The sequence below is a fragment of the Coenobita brevimanus genome, chromosome 91 (genome assembly GCF_032717465.1).
Source record: "Coenobita brevimanus isolate Jiangsu-jjx chromosome 91, ASM3271746v2, whole genome shotgun sequence".
In the NCBI taxonomy this organism is placed as follows: Eukaryota; Metazoa; Arthropoda; class Malacostraca; order Decapoda; family Coenobitidae; genus Coenobita; species Coenobita brevimanus.
The window spans coordinates 34236224-34253063 of NC_137044.1; the positions used below are offsets into that span (position 1 = coordinate 34236224).

Sequence of the window (16840 nt, forward strand, 5' to 3'; positions counted from 1 at the left end):
TGTGAAGGATTTCAAGTCTTTTTTAGTATAATAAGTCTTGTGAAACATTTTCAGCTATTTACTGGTATACAGTAATGCATCACGAAAAATATTTCAAAAATTTTTGGTATAATATGGATTATTTTCATATTTTTGTTTGTGCTTGGGTACGAATTTGATTGGGTTTATATGTCCAGTATATAGATAGATTAATTTGTAACTCATTCTCAGGTTGAAATAAATGGTTACGGCAGCTCACAAGTCTTTAGTGTGAGACACAGTGGTCTAAGACATGTGCTATGTTACAAAGAATTATTAGTAGGGATATTAATGGTTTCATTAACTGGCTCCTGAGAGAGTTGTAATTGTAGTTGAAGTTGTTGCCTTGTTGTTGTTGTTGTTGTTGTTCACTTCTAAAAATTTACGTGCCAAACTCATATCAGTTATATCCTTAACCACTTAACCGCAGGGATTCACTTTCGTGACGCTTGGGAGCAAGGGATCATACATCGGGGCGTCACTTTTGTGATTCTGTGTTATTTTGAATTCGCCTGGGCTTTCAAGTGGTTACTTGTATCATCTATCAGTACTGCCAATGTCCACCTCTAGTCAGCACTCCTAATCTCATCTGTACTCCCAACCATTCTTGACAATTTAGCCATTTCTCCTCATTCTTGACTCCCTTCCCTACCTCCCCTCCATTACCCTCTCCTCTCGCCTGCCCGGCTGTGCTGCGCTAAGTAAATCTTCCCCAGAATTTTCCACTGACTTCATCCATTGAAATAAGCCCCATGCCCTATTCTTATACCAAATAATATATACGAAAAAGAAATATGGTTAGTGATAGTGCCATACACCTGGAATTGGCTAATTATCACCTGACAACGCCTCACGTGCACTTGTTCGATAATTTTCGCTGTTTATTTCCCCTTGAAATATGCCATATAATCTATTATCGTAATAAAAATATATATATATATATATATATATATATATATATAAAAGAAAGGAAGGGAGAAGCCTAAGTGATATTTACGATCACCTGGAACTATCTAATTTATAATGTATTGTCTAGATTTCCTGCCAATCATTTCATAGTGTATATATTAGCAGCTGTCACCACGCTGACATTGGCAGCATTGCACTCCCCCTAGGCCACCACAGTATTCAGTTTACTGTCGTCTTTCAAGGCGAAACCATATCAGATTCGCGCCTGTCCAATTCCGCCGCTTTTTAGCCCCATGCAAAGGGCCCTGTGACCTCTACCCCCCTACTAAACCTCGTGTGGAAAGGGGTAAAGGACTAAGTGACTGCTGTGGAACGTGAACTGGCTAATATATCAATGAAAATGATAGATAGTGACTACGATCTTTCTGGTGAGGAAAACATTGCAAGTGGAAATGTAAATAATGTGCAAACAGCAAGTGAAAACAATGAATATAAATACAAGTGAACAGTGGAAAGTTTTATAAGTCACTGGAAGTGACAGTGCACAACAAAATGTAAATAAAATAGAAATGTAAATAATATAACTAAAATAGATAATGTAAATAGAAATGTAAATGAGTAGTAATATAAGAATACGAGTATATATTATTCATTCATTCATTCATTGCCAGACGCCATGTATCCCAGACGGGGTGGCCAAGGGCTTAGAGTTAATTGTTTTACAGGGAGGGGCACTAATCCTCCACCAACCCCACTTGACACGTAGGGATGCCAACAGCATCTGGTGTTCCCAGGCGGTCACCCATCCAAGTACTAACCAGACCCAACGTTGCTTAACTTCGCTGATCAGACGGGAAGCGGTGTACTCAACATGGTATGGCCGTTCAAATTTAGCTTTAAACTCGTTTAAGTTTTTAGCCTGGACGATCTCTTTGTCCAGGCTATTCCATAAGTCTATACTTCTGTAAGGAAAGCTATATTTCTCGATAGCCTTCAAGCAGCTTGACTTTTTCAATTTCATTCCTTGTCCTCTTGTTGCTCTCTTATCCCATAAAAACAGATCTTCTTTGTCAATTTTATCTACTCCCACCATGGTCCTGAACACTGCAATCAAGTCTCCCCTCTTTCTCCTTTCCTCTAAGGAAGGCAAATCCAGCTTTTCTAGCCTCTCTCTGTATGACAGATCTGCCACACTAGGGACCATCTTGGGTGCTGTTCTTTGTATTCTCTCATTCTTGTTTATATCTTTCTTTTTGTGTGGGGACCACACTACCGCTGCATATTCTAACCTGGGGCGGATCATGACCACTATCAATTTTTTCATCATCTCCTCATCCATATAATGAAATGCTACTCTTGTGTGTGTGTGTGTGTGTGTGTGTGTGTGTGTGTGTGTGTGTGTATTTACCTATTTGTAGTATACAGAAATTGAGCAATGCTCGTGTTGTCCTGTCTCCATATCCACATTTATCAAGTATATACTAGGAGTAATGAAAGTGAAAGTTTCATTCTAGCATGTATGAATACTATGAGTTATGAAAGTGGAAGTGAAAGTGACAGATTCGCTCTCAACGCTAGTATACAGGACGAGAAAGTGAATGCTACGTATTTTACTGAAAGAGAAATTGAATAACTTCAGTGACAATAAACTACTATTACTGAAGGAAATTTATGGATAAAGACTGCAGATATATATAAGTGTTATATAGTAATAGAAATATAAAGTGTGAGTGTTTTTATTAATAATAAATGACAAAACACCAGCGGCGAACGATTGCAAGTGGGAAGGTCATACACTCTCGTAATTTTCATTGCTTTCACAGTGTTTTTTTTTTTTTTAGTATGGATTCCAAACTATTTGAAAATCATAGAATAGTGTTTCCAGTGATAATATCAGGCTGTGGTAATCCTATTACGAGTTGTCGGGAAGTGTAAAGTGGAGAATTTGTTACCCAAATTCAGAGGTCTCCACAAGTCCTATGGTACTCGATGAAGGCTCAACAAACATCCCAGGAGAAAGCTGAAGGTATGTGCCATAGGCATATGCAATTTTAATATTCTAGGACTAATAACTGATTTTTGGCAAATATTTTTAATGATTTTGTCGGAGTGCGAATATGCCCACGGGACACGGAAGTTAAGCCAAAACAACCCCGCGGTTTAGGGTTAAGAAAAACTTACCACAAGATTCAAGGTGTATTAACTTACAAGCTCAGTTTAGGCAGTGCAAAAATTTTCTTCCTTAAAATTAAAATTATCATGGCATGTAAGCAACCACCTAAACAGAAAACTTATTTTTTAGTGGTAATTATTAATTAAGAAAAGTAATTTTCTTCCTTTGAATCTGTAGACGGTCCTCTTCTTTCCTTAATAACTTGAGTCTGGGTCACATCCATCTAAATCATTCTTGATGTTGCCAGACAATAAGATCGTCAGAGGAGGGCAAGAAGAGACTGTACATAACGTTCTAGGGCTCAGTCGGTTAATCATATAAGGAAGTTACTGCTGACATTAAGATCAAGGATATATTTGTGAGCGAGATATAGAGGTTTTTCTTGCAGAAGCTGCTTCGGTTGCAGGGAAAGACGCCTTTCTTACCGCCCTTAGGGTTGGGATGCCATTCTTTGATGAGAGACTGAGATAAGAACCCTGTCACCGAGTAAAGACGTTCAAAAACCTATCGTCAGAGTGAAGATGTTAGTGAGAGCTTCATGTGTCATCAGCAACTGCGTAGTGTATCTGAAGTGTTTTGCTCCAATAAAATAAGTAGTTAAAAGTTATTAATGTAAGGGTTACTCTGGCAGATTGTTTTTGGATGCTGTGGTTGCTCTTGCGGTTGATTGTTGGTAACAGGCTGTCGAACCAGCAGTTCATGGTAGCATCAGGAGCTAAAATTTTAGGATGATGCCGGCCTTGTTCTCTCAGATATTAATGGTCATAAGTGACACACTCATTGTTTGAAAGACGGCACTCTTTTAAGGTGATATCACCTATATAGAGAAATGTAGTGCTAGGTGTTTTTCGGGTCGGCTTCCCGTCCCTCTAATGCCTAGTGTGTAGCTGGGTTCCCTTTCTAGACTGGAACTCAGACAAATAAGAGATAGACAGGACACAAAGACTCAAGGCAACAACCTTACACGTGTACTGCTAAATTCTACAAGTGGAATGGGTAGATGTCACAAGAGTAATTATACTCAACAATTATAAACCTTAGGCCCAGATTGTGGGTGTTAGTATCATGGAGGATACTACTTGGGACAGGATCATGTAATGTGAATAGCACTACAATCAGGAGTCCTAGGGCAGTGAGACCAAAGGCATTCACTTAGGGGAAGTCCAGGTTTTATCTATCGGGTGGAGTTCTGTTCACTAGGGCTGTGGCACTGTTTCCACTGTTGGCAGTCTAACTTATTTGTCTGTCGTGTCATTAATTATTGTTATTGCACTGGAGCCTCCATATGATCTCGGCGTGAGGCTATATCACTAAGATGGTAGTGTGTTCACTCAGACAGACACTTATTCCACTGCCCGGCCTATTCACCATCTCACTGTTACTATATTTATTCCACCTTTCCTTTACATTAACACTGACACATTTATTTCTGACTTCCCGTATCCTGATAATTGACTGTTCTGCCCTTACTTCACTGTATCACTTTCATTGTGCTTTCACTGTCACTCACTTTCGGGACTGGGTGTAGTGGCGGTCAGGTACAAGGGCGGCAGGAACAAGTCAGCATAACTACTGACAAGGCTGAGTTCCGCTGGGGGCCTCCTTATTCAGGGGCCATGGGATCACACGTAGGGGCATCCTCTCTCGTCCGGGGCTGCTGGTGGTGAAGGGTCCCATGCTCTTGGGGCTCGGGGAAGGAGCCTGGCCCTCTGGGCTGGGGCCGAACAGCTGCCTGAATCTCTTGCTGAGGCACCTGACAGAGAATGAGGGTCTCCGGTGTCGGGGCGTAAATGTCCCACCCGGGGGTCCTGGGGGTGGTCTGGAGGTCCCATGGGCTGCGGTCTCCAGTGGTTGTGGACGCCGTCAGGAGTGGGCTGCGGCATCGGCCTCTGTCGGAATCCGTCAGGCGAGGCCTCTCAGGGACCGGCTGTAGTAAGAAGAGCCCGGTGGTGGACACAGGGCCTCTCCAGCAGTCCTCCAGGCTGGGGCCTCCCTCTGCATTGTAGTCTCGTGTAGGGGAGTCAGCACCTGATGGAGGAGTGGCTACCGGCCGTTGCAAAGTCCCGGTTACTGGCCATGGCCTGGGGAAGGGAGCGGCTATAGGCCAACTTGAGGGCACCTTTGGAGCGGCTACCTGCCATCTCCTGACGAAGGAGAGAGCAGCTACTGACCGTATCCTACAGGAGGGTCGAGCGGCTACAGGCTGTCTCTGTTAGGGCACCTTCGGAGCAGCTACCGGCCGTCTCTGTTAGGGCACCTTCGGAGCAGCTACCGGCCGTCTCTGTTAGGGCACCTTCAGAGCAGCTACCGGCCGTCTCTGTTAGGGCACCTTCGGAGCAGCTACCGGCCGTCACCTGACGAAGGCGGGAGCGGCTACTGGCCATCTCTTTATTATCTCCAGAGCGGCTACCAGCCGTGCCCTGTAGGAGGGTCAAGCGGCTACAGGCCGTCTCTGTTAGGGCACCTTCAGGGCGGCTACCAGCCATCTCCTGACAAAGGCGGGAGCAGCTACCAGCCATCTCCTTATTACCTCTAGAGCAGCTACCAGCTGTTTCCTGTATCAGGGTCGAGCGGCTACATGCCGTCTCTTTAAGAGCACCTTCAGAGCGGCCTCTGGCCATCTCCTGATGAAGGAGGGAACGGCTACAGGCTGTCTCCCTATTACCTCCAGTGCGGCTGCAGGCTGTCTCCTGTAGGAGGGTTGAGCGGCTACTGGCCGTCTCAGGGGTGCTGACAAGAGCTAGAGTAATAGTTCCACCCCGATCTTGTCAAGGGTCAGGTCGCCTGAAAGGTAGTTGCGGTTTCCTGCTATGGTGGCAGCAGGCAAGTTCTGGGTCATAGGGGCACGCGGCCCGGGCTGACTTACGTCCCTCTCGCTCGGAGCTGGACTGCGTGTTGTCTGCCCCTCCGTAGGCTCCTTCTTGGGGTGTTGTGTCGTCCTTGGAGCCTATACCGGGCATTTTAAGAAATGATATGGAAGCAGTTCTAAGTGGTCATCTAGATAGAGAAACGATATGGAAGCAGTTCTAAGTGACAGTTTTTAAGTGTTAACCACTGAACCCCGCTGAATTGACTTTGGCTTTACAATCTCTGGAAAAGCTGTTTGTACGAAGTACTAAACACCCTAGGCAGAGACAGGACCCAGGATTTATTGCACGTTTTGCCTGTGACGTCTTCCGTAGAGATAATAATGATTTTCTTTTCTTTGGGGGGGAGGCTACCCACAACTTGCCTGAGGACCCAGGTCATTAAACCAAGTTTATTATTGTTTAAAAATATTATGCTTTTCCATCAAAACACAGCATTACTCTATTTAACAGTATATGCTAAAAAGCAACAACGAAACAAGCTGATTTAAGATCCTAGCGGCAATTAACCTAGTAAACAAATTGCTTCCCTATGCCGAAAGACAATTAGCTAAACCCAGCTATGTAGACACAGTTGGCTCACACTAACAGAACCACATCGACTGCAAACATGTAATGCTCCTCTGCATTACACAGCTGCATTCATCGCTTGCTGACTACTTGGCGAGGCACGTGGAATAATATACAGTAGAGGACATCGGTATATAATATAATATAATAGTGTGTAACAAATTCATTTGTTTTATTGTCTTGTTAGACTCAATTTCTCACGCTGATTGTAATGGTCTGTGTTTGGCTGTCTGTCTTTAGGTTTTTGTCAACAATTAGCAATTGTTTATTTCCAGTCTTGTTACTGAGGACAAATGAGATAGCTGATGTATCGCTTTACATGTCACACACACACACACACACACACACACACACACACACACACACACACACACACACACACACACACACACACACACACACATCATCATCTGTCTCCATGCAGATGCCTCTGATATGACCATTTTTGCGCCCTGCAACACGGATCGGGTCAGTTCATTTGATGAGCTAGTCTCACGTTGCTAGTTTGGCTGTTCGATGTGTTTTTGAGCTGTTCCTGAAAGTGTTTCTATTGATGAGAATGACCAGTAGACGTTCTTGCAAGCTGTCAGCTCATACATTTTGTTATGTATGTGAAAAATATAGTGGACCGAAGATGATCAAACACAAAATCCACCTTGATACCAAATTTGCTCGTGCATACAAAGCATATTTTGGTGTGGTAATAGGCTATCAAAATAGGGATTGAGCTCCGCACTAGACTTGTGGTAGCTGTAGCTCTACCCTGGAAGCTTGGCTATGAGGAGAGAGAAAGAAGATGCCTTTTGCCGTTCCGAGAGTGTGGCGAGAACCTGCGAATCACCACTTTTTGGTGGTCAGAATCAAGGTCCAAGCAAAATGGAGAAATAGAAGGGAAGGAAGGGAGGAAGGAGTAGATGCAAGGAGATGGAAAGGTTACAAGAGGATGGGGAAAAGGCAGAATATAAGAGAGAAATGGAGGACCGACTGGGTAAATATGAAATGGATCTGATGGGGGACGTGGAAGGTGTGTGCAAGATAATTACAGAAGAAATATGTGCTGCATGTGAGGTGGTGTGTGGGGTGAAGAGAAGACGAAAAGGGGTGCAAAGAACAGCATGGTGGAATGAAGAGGTGAGACAGGCTGTGGCACAAAAGAAAGAAGCATATAATGAATGGATGAGAAATAGGGGCGTGGAAGAAGTTGAGAGACGGAAGAGACAGTTATATGTAGAAAGGAAGAGAGAGGTGAAAAGATTAGCAAGAGAGAATAAGAAGAGAGTGGAAGAGGAATTTGGTAGGAATTTGAGGGTAAAGTGGAGGGACTGTAAGAAAATATTTTGGAAAGAGGTAGAGTGAGTTAGACAGGGTGGCACTGAAGTTAGTAGGGGAGTGAAAGATAAAAATGGTAGATTACTAGTGGAGAAGGGAGAAAAAGTGAGCAGATGGAGAGAACACTTTAAGGAATTGTTGAACATCGAGAATGAAAGTAATGCGATTATAAGTGGCTGGGAAATGGCTGGGAGAATGAGGGAGGTGAGAAGACAGGAAGAAATCAGTAGGATGGAAGTGGTGGAAGCAATGAAGAAAGTCAAAATGGGGAAAGCCCTAGGAATTGATGGAGTGTGTGGTGAAATGCTGAAGCATGGGAGAGATATAGTAGTAGAATGGATGTGGAAGATGTGCAGATTGGCCTTGGAGCAAGGTAGAATCCCGGAGGGTTGGAAGTCAGGTATAATTATTCGCTTGTACGAAGGGAAAGGGGAAAAGAAGTGTGTGGTAAACATAGGGACATTTGTCTTCTTAGTGTAATAGGAAAAGTATGTGTTAGGATACTTATTGACAGAGTTAGGGAAATAACAGAGGAATTAATTGGAGAAGAACAGGAAGGCTTTAGGAAGAGAAGAGGTTGTGTAGATCAGATATTCATTCTTAGATCTTTAGCGGAAAAGTTTCTAGAGAAGGGAGTGAAGTTGTATGTGGCCTTCATGTCTTTGGAGAAAGCATATGACAGGGTGGACGGACAAGGATTGTGGAAAGTATTATAAATATGTGGAGTAGATGGGAAGTTGTTGAATGCTGTGATGAATATGTATGAGGGTGCTAAGGCTTCAGTGCGTGTGGATGGTGAACTGAGTGAATTTTTCTTTCTGAAACTTGGGATGAAACAGGGATGTGTCATGTCTCCATGGTTGTTCAATCTGTACATGGATGGGGTTATTACAGAGATACAAGGTAGGGCCTTGGATGTTGAAGTCGCTGTTATGAGAGAGGGCAGTGTTTGGAAACTCCATGTACTGTTGTATCCAGATGATACTGTGTTGTTAAGTGAAGACGAAGGGGAGCTGCAAGGCTCAGAGGGTGAGTTTGTGAGAGTGTGTAAGAAACGGAATCTAAAGGTGAATGTAGGGAAGAGTAAAGTTATGGTCTTCTAAAGAAGTGACGTCAGTGAATGTACAGTGAGGTTGGATGATGAGGAAATAGAAAATGTGAGTACGTTTAAGTATTGGGTAGTGTGATGAGTAAGGATGGAAGTTTGGAGGGTGAAGTGCTTGAAAGGGTACAACAATGAAGAAAGGTTGCTGGTTCCTTGACAGCAGTGATAAGAAACAGGAAAGTGTGCATGGAAGTGAAAAAATTACTACCTGACAGTATTGTGATACCAACTCTAACATATGGAAGTGAAGCTTGGACGTTGTTGGAGGGACACAAGTCAAGAGTGAGAGCAGTGGGAATGAGTTATTCGAGAGGAGCCTGTGGAGTCACATGGAGAGACAGACTGACAAATGTGGATGTAAAGGAGCATTGTGGTGTGTATGTGGATGTGATAGGAAGCATTAAGAGAAACACACTGAGGTGGGTTGGCCATGTGGAGAGGATGGAGAGTGAGAGACTGATGAGGAGAGTTTGTGTGAGTGTGGTGGAAGGGGGGAGAGGGAGAGGGGAGGTCGAGGATGAGATGGAGGGATGGAGTGGAGAGGTATATGAGAGAAGAGGGTGTGAGTTGGGAGCAGGGCAGTGAAATGGCGGGGTACAGCGTGATGTGGAAGCGATTTGTTTGTGGCCACCCTGTATGGGATTAAGGCGTCCGGCAATAGATAGAAAGACAGGTAGATATAATTGGTGCGAAGTGCGTTAAGGGGAAAAAGAACACTGTTTATCCAAATTTGCCTTTTTCAGTCTCTCCTGTGCCTCACAACGATGAGCTGGTAATTCTTGTCCCTCCTGCGGACACGGAAGTTGTCTCTGACCAGGAAGACATCGTCGATGGTGGAGGGGAAAGTGATGATGAATCGTATGTTGGAGAATGTTCCGGAGACATTCCACACTTTCCCATTCAGCAAGAACTGAATGACTTGGTCCGAGGTTTAGGACTCACCAAGTCCAGTGCTGAGCTGCTGGCATCACGTCTAAGTGAATGGAGGTTGGTGGGTCCCAGTTGCAAAGTGAGTTACAGGAATTGCCACGGCAAGTTTGCATCCTTTTTCATATTTTGCGAAGAAACCTCTTTGTCTTATTAATTTGATGTTAAGGGTTTGTTCCAAGCCTTGGGCGTGGATTACAAGGCCTTAGAATGGCGACTTTTCATAGAAGGTTCTGTGAAGAGCCTAAAAGTTTTACTTTTGTATAATGACAACGAACTCCCATCAATTCCAGTTTCATATTTTGTGGAAATGAAAGAAGGCTATGAGAATGTGAAGATTCGTCTGACAAAGATGAAACTCTCAGATCACAAATGGGAGGTTTGTGAGGATTTCAAAATGATTTCGTTCCTACTTGGAATGCCGGGCGGTTATACGAAGTACTCATGTTTTTTATGCTTGTGGGACAGCTGGAGCGATGCAGAACATTTCGTAAGGAAAGACTGGCCTCTCAAAGAGAGTCTCACACCAGGCTCGTGCAACGTTCTGAGAGCTCCACTAATCAGAGAAAAGGTATTGCTACCGCTGCTACATATACAACTTGGTCTTATGAAACAATTCGTGAAAGCCATCAACAAAGATGATGATGCGTTTCTGCAAATCCGATCAATGTTTCCCAAGTTAAGCATGGCAAAGGTGATGGCTGGAATATTCACAAGTTGCAGTTCCAGTCCTTGTACGATACATGTGTTGTTGCATAATTCCTTTATCTCTAGCACCAGTCGAACAGGGCAATACTCCCGAGGTTGATGGCAAGCTGGTGACAGGGAGAGCTGGAGCTCCCGTTTCACCAGCCCTCAGGACTTGTTCCTGACCATCTCCCTTTTCTGAACATTTTCAGTGCATTCATTTACACAGAGAGTAGGCCAGCATGCTCTCATAATACCTCTACCTTCGACTGTCTACACCACACTACATGCGCATAACATATCACACCTTCTATTCACTTTCTTTAGTAATGGCTGCTGCAATGTTACTATCAGATGAGGTGGTACCTCAGATTGCCACCACCGGCAGGGTAGGGCTGGCGGCACAGGGTCCTCCCGGTCGCCATCAAGCGACTGTGCTGGCAGTGACTGTTGCTATTTCCGCTAATGCTTGTCAGCGAAAAAGTGAAAGTGTAGCCTTATTCTTCACCAACATTTGCGGCCATACCACAAATTTAAACTCAGTTCATTTTTCCCTTCAGTCCATATCCCCTTTGGCCCTTTTCCTCGCAGAACCACAAATCTCACCCTCTACTGATATATCCCCATTTTGTTTTTCCGGTTACCATCTCCTTACAAACTTCTGTAACAAGGGCGACACCTGTTGTTATATCAAATCCCAATATGCAGTTGACACTGTTGTAAACTTCACTTCATCCAGTTTTGATTACTCATTATATAAACTAAACTGTCATAATATTACCAAATATATTTGTGTAGTTTATTGCTCCCTCAATGCTTCTTCGAAACCCAGTGTATTTGATTCCATATCCACACAGTTGAGTAACCTTAACCTTGCCCTCAGCACCGAAATAACCATTTTGGCTGTCTTTAACATACATAATGTGGAATGGTTATTGCATTCTGACAGGACTGACGACGATGGTCTAGAGTGCGAACTGTTTGTGGAATCGTTTAATCTCACCCAGTTGGTAAAGCAACCAACCAGAATACCTGATAATCCTGACCATAATGCCCATCTCTTGGATTTATTCTTGACAAATAATCCAGATCAATACAGGATAGAGGTACTGTCACCACTTGGATCCTCTGACCACAATCTCATCAAAGCCTCATTAGTTAACCCTCTTACACCTCCCCATTCTGAACCTGTCAGGGTGACCCTATGGCACTTTGATAGGGCAAACTGGGATGGATTTAGAAATTATCTTGCTGACATTCAATGGTAGACTTTCTTCTCTAGTGATCCCAGTTCCACCCAGTCCCACATTTGCGACTTAATAGTAGCTGGTATGGATTTATTCATACCAGGTCAACAATTCACTAAAAGATCGAACTCTCCAAAATGGTTTGATGGCAACTGTGCCAGAGCAACAGCCCAAAAGTCATTAGCATATAACTCTTACTTAAAATAAAAAACATCTGAATCACTCTCTCAATTTAAAATTGCTAGAAATCATGCAAAAGCTGTATTAAATCTGGATAAATCAAACTTTCTTCAAAAGCAAGCATCAGAACTACTTAACAACCCTAATGACAATAGAATATTCTGGTAAACTCTTAATTCTCTCAGTAATAACTTTAACAAGTCATTCCCCCACTAAAATCTTCAGATGGCAACATTACTAATGACCCTTGTGGGAAAGCAGATATTTTTGCTACTACATTTGCCAGAAACTCTACCATAGACGATACCAGCCAGAATGTCCCAGTACTAGAACGTGACTCTCTCGAAATTGCCCCACTTAAAATACAGACAAGATACATAAAATCCATCCTAAACAGTTTACCTACCAACAAATCTCCAGGCCCAGATGGAATTCTGCCAATTGTTTTGAAAAAGTGTTCACCTGAACTTGCCTCTGTTCTAGCTAAATTGTTCAGACTATGCATACATACTTCTTTATTCTCAAATTCATGGAAAGAAGCCAATAGCCACCCAGTTCCGAAGAAAGGAAGTTCCTCTGACCCCTCTGATTACAGACCAATAGCTGTCACATCTTCTCTTGGTAAGGTACAGTATTTGAAACTTTAATTAACCCGCCGCGTGCCGGCTATTTTTAGCCCTATGGGTCACTGCAGTGCCAGCCATTTTTTTTTTTTTTTTTTTTTTTTTGGCTATAATGGTAGATTTTGATGTGGAAACAACGAATTTCGCCATTAAAATGCTCACTGAGGCTCGGAGAGTTTTATTTAGTCCTGCATACTCGTATACAGGTATAGCTGCTCTCTCACGCTCACAACTTACGTGAGGGAAAACCGTTTTCTGTGTAAGATATACTCAGATATTTATGCTGGGAAGGTATAGCAATGTTCAGTACACTTTTCTGATTACTTGTTACTTCAGCATCCATCACAATTTGCGTGTCTTTCTCATTGTGAATGCATTATCTTACACTTACTTGAAGATAGGTACAACCTGACTTCATTACGTACAGTCCTGGCACTTACAAGTGATCGCCCTCTACCTACACAGATCAAAAGCCCTCGGGAGCAGGGGGGTGGTTGCTTTCTCAGGCAGAGGAACTCCTTGAGAGTGAAATGGCTGGGAAGCATGCCGGCACGTGACTGGCTACAGCATAGCTGGGTCTTTCGGGTGTGGGCAATCAGGCAAGTTAGCTGCCTACTGCGACTGCAACACAATGGCGAGGTGTTCAGGAAGTTAGCCAAAGAAACCTTGATGGACTCTGAAAGAACAATAATGGCCCCCAGTCCCGTGCAGCCCTTAAATGGGCAGGGGGTGCTAAGAATCTCACGGTTGCCTCAGTTACAATCTAATTCCTTTGTCAATGGAAAAAATACAATTAAAATTGGTAACTGGAATGTGAGAACGCTAAATCATGCCGGTAAAATCGATGAGTTAGTGAAGGTTTTTCAAAATTACGGACTTGATATTTGTGCTCTGACAGAAACTAGATTAACTGGAGTCGATAAGTTGGATTTGGAGGATGGTATACGTTTATTGATATCTGGCCGACAGGACGGAATGCATTATCAGGGAGTAGGATTGTTGCTGGGTTGTAAAGCAAATAAGGCTTTATGTGAGTGGGATCCTATAGATGAGCGATTGCTATACGCACGGTTTAAATCAAATCATGGCAACATCAGTCTGTTTGTGTGTTATGCACCTACTAATGATGCACTCGATGAAAGGAAAGACACATTTTATGAAAAGTTGCAAGAAGGAGTAGGAAGGGTACCTAGACATGATGTTTTGATCTGCGTTGGAGACTTTAATGCAGTAATGGGCTGTTCAAATGAGGGATTTGAGGCATGTATGGGTAAGATGGGAGTTGGTAGTAGGATGAGTGAAAACGGAGTGAGGTTTGGAAGCTTCTGTCTAGCAAATGACTTAGTCATCGGGGGCACACTCTTTCAGCATTGCAATATACACAAGACAACTTGGGTGTCGCCGTGTGGAAAATATAAAAATCAGATTGATCACATCGCTATCAGTAGGAGGCATAGAAGTTCTCTGCTAGATGTTCATGTTAAACGGGGAGCGGATATTGGTAGTGACCATCAACTCAGCATTGCAAAAATAAGGTTTAAACTTAAAAATCAGAAGAAGGAAAAATCTGGTGTTGGTAGATACGATATTGTTAAGCTGAGAAGAGAAGGAGAAGAAAAGGAGGAATTCAGATTAGAATGCAGAAATAGGTTTTTGGTGTTGGAAACGTTGGAAGAGGGGGAGAGAAGTGTAGATGAGATGTGGGAGGATGTGAACAAAGTTTTGCATGAGACTGCTGAATGTACGATTGGCAGGAGACATAGATTCAGGAGAAAGAAATGGATATCAGAGGAAACGTGGGATATGATAAAAAAGAGAGGTGAGGCTAAATTGAGGAGTGAGATGCAATGCGTTGATGAACGAGAGATTGAATTAGCAAGAGCTGCGTACTGGAGTTTGAATTCAGAAGTAAGAAGGTTAGCTAGGAGAGATAAAAGAAGATGTGTGGATGAAAAGGTTGCAGAGACTGAAATCCTAATAAACAAAAATGATGGACAGAGTCAAAGAATAGCATATGAATCGATTAGAGAACTGAGTGGTAATGCAGGTAAACGCAAGGAAATACCAATTAGAGACAGGGAAGGAAATTTATTGACCAAAGATGGAGATATTAAAAATAGATGGAAAGTGCATTTTGAGACAGTTCTTAATAGACCAATACCTCCAGAAGAGGATATACCGTCTGCTCAGGAAGATTTAAATATAGAAACAGGAGAGTTGAGGCTTGCAGAAGTGGAGAAAGCAGTAAAACAGTTAAAGAATAATAAGGCACCAGGGGAGGATGGTTTATTTCCGGAAATGTTTAAAGTGGAGGGGGATAGATTAATAATGATCTTGACCAAGCTATTCAATAAGATATGGGTGACGGGGTTACTACCATCAGTTTGGAAGAATGGTGTAATTGTTAAAGTTCCGAAGAAAGGAGACCTGAGTGAATGTGGTAATTGGAGGGGAATCTCTTTGTCACCGATAGCTTTGAAAGTTTTCAGTAGAGTGTTGTTAAATAGGTTGGAGCCGGTGGTTGAGGGTATTCTGAGGGATGAACAGGCTGGTTTTAGAAAGGGACGTGGTTGCAATGATCAGATCTTTATAGTTAGGCATTTGATGCAGCAAGTTAATGAAATGAGAGTACCGTTAAGTCTTTGTTTTGTTGATTTTGAAAAGGCTTTTGATAGTGTTTCGAGAGAGTCTATGGGGAAGATCATGAGACATTATGGAATACCAGAGGAGTTTGTGAGGGTCATTATGAACATGCATGAGGACACATTTTGTAAAGTGATGGTTGATGGTTGTCTGAGTGATTCGTTTGAAGTCAAGTCCGGAGTAATTCAAGGTGGTATTCTATCGCCTTTACTATTTATATTGGTCATTGATTACATTATGAAACGTGTTGGAACAGAAACCGGTGCAGGTATACTTTGGGGAGAGAACAGGAAACTTTTGGATTTAGATTATGCAGATGATATAGTTTTGATTTGTGATGGGCCAGAAGAGATGCAGAGAGTGTTGGACTGTTTGGTGAGTGAAGGTCGCAAGGTGGGTTTGGTTATTAATTGTGGAAAAACTGAAATAATCAATATGAATATGGAAAATGCGCAGGAATGTGTAATTGGGGGTATGGTTGTAAAGCAAGTTGATAGGTTTAAATATTTAGGTACTTATTTAGCCAAGGATGGTTCTTTGAACTTTGAATTCGAGGAAAGGTTAAAGAAGGCTAATCAGGCAATGGGAATGCTTAAAAATATTTGGAATAATAACAATTTCTCTGTGCATACAAAAATCAAACTTTATAAGGTAATGGTTAGGAGTATCTTAATTTATGGACACGAGTCTTGGTACAGCACAGTGACTATGGAAAATAAATTCTTGGTGTTTGAAAATAAAGCACTTAGAAGAATATTAGGAGTTAAGTGGTGGGAAAGGATACCAAATAGTAGAATTAGAGAAATAACGGGAGTGCAGCCGATCGATGAATATGTTAGATTCTCACGATGGAAGTGGCTAGGACATGTGTATAGGAGACAGGGAATAGTACGAGGTACACAAGGGTGGGTGGCACCTGGTAGGAGAGGTAGAGGAAGGCCAAAAGAGACGTGGGTGAGGACAATGAGACGGGAAGCTGGAGATGAGTGTTGGGGAGATCTTGAGGAGTTAGCACAAGATAGGATGTGGTGGTGTGAGTTCATCGAGGCCCTATGCATCCCCGAGGGTGCCACAGGAAATGATTGATTGATTGATTGACACTTACATGAAAATATTTACAAAATGCCTTCACTATGTACAGCACTGGGTGAAGCACACAGGCAAAGTGAGGCAGAGCGATCATGAGGAAGGGAGCAAGTGAGTGTATGGCTTTGACAGCCTGGGGGATGGTAGAGGAACAGTTACCTTTCATGCCTGCCAATTTTTACCCTCAAATCTTGAAAAATGCGGTCACAGTGAAGTTTTTTATTTTAGACTGTTTTAAAATGGCACTGGCACGTGGCGGGTTAATAAGCACTTTGTTATACATCTTGAATCCATCAACTTAATTAGTGACAGACAATATGGTTTTCGCCACGAAAGATCCACCATTGACATACTCAATCTCCTAACTCATACCATCCATCAATCAATTGATCTACATGGAGAAACTCATGCAGTAGCTCTTGATATTTCTAAAGCTTTTGACAGAGTATGGCACCGTTCCCTGCTGCCCAAACTCC

The 16840-nt window shown here is 42.8% G+C and overlaps 1 non-coding gene across 1 annotated transcript; it reads right to left on the reverse strand.

Annotated features, from left to right (window-relative positions):
- Positions 1–1696: 1696 nt before the first annotated feature.
- Positions 1697–1815, reverse strand: LOC145412008 (5S ribosomal RNA). Its single transcript, XR_013899518.1, has one exon. It is a non-coding gene; the product is annotated as a 5S ribosomal RNA (ribosomal RNA).
- Positions 1816–16840: the final 15025 nt, after the last annotated feature.